Source organism: Dioscorea cayenensis, chromosome 20, assembly GCF_009730915.1.
Source record: "Dioscorea cayenensis subsp. rotundata cultivar TDr96_F1 chromosome 20, TDr96_F1_v2_PseudoChromosome.rev07_lg8_w22 25.fasta, whole genome shotgun sequence".
In the NCBI taxonomy this organism is placed as follows: domain Eukaryota; kingdom Viridiplantae; phylum Streptophyta; class Magnoliopsida; order Dioscoreales; family Dioscoreaceae; genus Dioscorea; species Dioscorea cayenensis.
In genome coordinates, this window is record NC_052490.1 from 11,659,800 (window position 1) to 11,661,842 (window position 2,043).

Below are 2,043 nucleotides of genomic sequence, written 5' to 3' on the forward strand. Positions count from 1 at the left end.
AATGGGATGTTGATGTGCAACTGTTTGAATAGACCCAAAAACTTCTTGTATTACTCATCATTTTGGTCATTTTTCAGCATTGAAGGATAAGGAATTCTTGGCTTATAATGTGGGGGTACCACCTCTTTCTCTTTAGCTCTCTCCTCATCCTCCACTTCCTTAGGTGACTCAACCATTGTCTTCTGGTAAGGAGCTTACTCTCAACTTCACGACCACTTCTCAAAGTGATCGCCTTCACATGTTCTATTGGATTGGTCTCCGTGTTGCTAGGAAAACTTCCTTGAGGTCTTTCTGAAAGTGACTTCGCAATTTGCCCCACCTAGTTCTCCAAATTGTGCAATGATGCGGTGTGCTTGCGAAGTGTGGCTTCAAGGGACTAAAATCTCGTATCTAAAGATTAAATGAACTTGGTCAAAGCCTTCTCTAAATTTGTCATCCGGTTTTTCAACCCTAAAAATTTGTTCTCCATGTTTGGGGCTTTTTGTTGTTGTTGTTGGAAACCCGGTGGTGCCATAGTCTTCTGTTGCCCATGATTACTCCAAGAAAGGTTTGTGTGGCTCCTCCAACACGGATTGTAGGTGTTGCTATACGGATTTCCTTGACCCTCATTGTATTTCTGACAAAATCCATCTGTTCCATTGAAGTTGTACCATTAATAGAAATCGGGCAATTAGATGAAGCATGTCCTCCCGCACACCCTGTGCAACTCATCACTGCCACCAATCTAGGAGAAGTTAGAGTATCTAACTTCTTTCTCAAGGACTCAACATAAGCTGCCAATGATGTGACCACATCAATCTCATGAAGTCTGGCTACCTTCTTTTTTTCTCTTGTATTCCACTGATAACTATTCATAGCCATCTCTTCAATGAGCTATGGGGCTTATTCTGGGCTCTTACTACCTAAGGTACCTCCTGCTGCAGCATCAAGTAATTGCTTCGTGCTTGGGTTCAAACCATTGTAGAATGTATGGATAATCATCCAATCTAGGAACCCATGCCATGGACATTTCTGTAGGAGATCCTTGAACCTATCCTATATCTCATAAAGAGACTCCAATTTCATTCACACAAAAGAGGATATTTCATTCCTGAGCTTCGCAGATTTTTCATGTAGGAGATATCGGGCAAGGAAAGCTTCTACCATCTCATCCCAAGTAGTGATCGATGCTCTAGGTAATTAATGTAAATATTGCTTTGCTCTCCCCTTCAAGGAAAATGGGAAGGCCCTCAACTTGATGGCATCATCCATGACTCCATTAATCTTGAGCATGTCGCACACTTCCAAGAAATTCTACATGTGGTTGTTCAGATCAATATCGGCCAAAAGATTAAACTGTGCTGACTTCTGTAATATCAGGATGAAACTTGGCTTGAGCTTACAACTCTAAGCTATAATTGGTGGCCTTATAATGCTAGATTGCATGCCAAGAACTGTGGGTCTTGGATAATCTGAGAGTGTCCTCTACTGCTCATATCGTTCTGCCATATTATCAAGTCTTTCAACTTCTATCCCGGCTTGATTTGTCTGTTCTTGTATAGGTTTCTTTTCCCATTTATGAGCTCTTCTTCCAATTTTTGGATCACCTTCAATCAATGTCGAAGGGTTATCTTGGGTCATAACTTGGAGCTGCAATCAAAGAAAGAAAAACAAATCAGAAAGATGGAAGAATAAGAAAGTATGGAAGAGAATCAGTGATGAATAACTAAGATAGCAAAGTGCAAATGCTTCCAAAATTCCTATTCCCCGCAACGGCACCAAAACTTGACACACCCCTTGCATGTGTATACCGCAAGTTCACGGGTCATCAAAGTAATAAATTACCCCGGTGAGTGGGTAGTCGAATCCATAGGGAATAGTTGCTCGGAAACATAAGTGTTGCTATTTAACAATAGTGAAAACCAAGTTATGGAGTTGATTCAAAATATCAATGCAAATAAAAGTAAAGAGAAAGAAAAACAAGCAAGAGTAGGAAAGAGAGGTAATCGATGATAAAATGTGGTTTTCGGACAATGCTCCCCCTAGGACTATTGTTTCAAGTAC

The 2,043-nt window shown here is 40.6% G+C and overlaps 1 non-coding gene across 1 annotated transcript; it reads left to right on the forward strand.

Annotated features, from left to right (window-relative positions):
* The first annotated feature begins 991 nt into the window (after positions 1-991).
* Positions 992-1,098, forward strand: LOC120252283. The gene has a single exon (XR_005533826.1). It is a non-coding gene; the product is annotated as a small nucleolar RNA R71 (small nucleolar RNA).
* Positions 1,099-2,043: the final 945 nt, after the last annotated feature.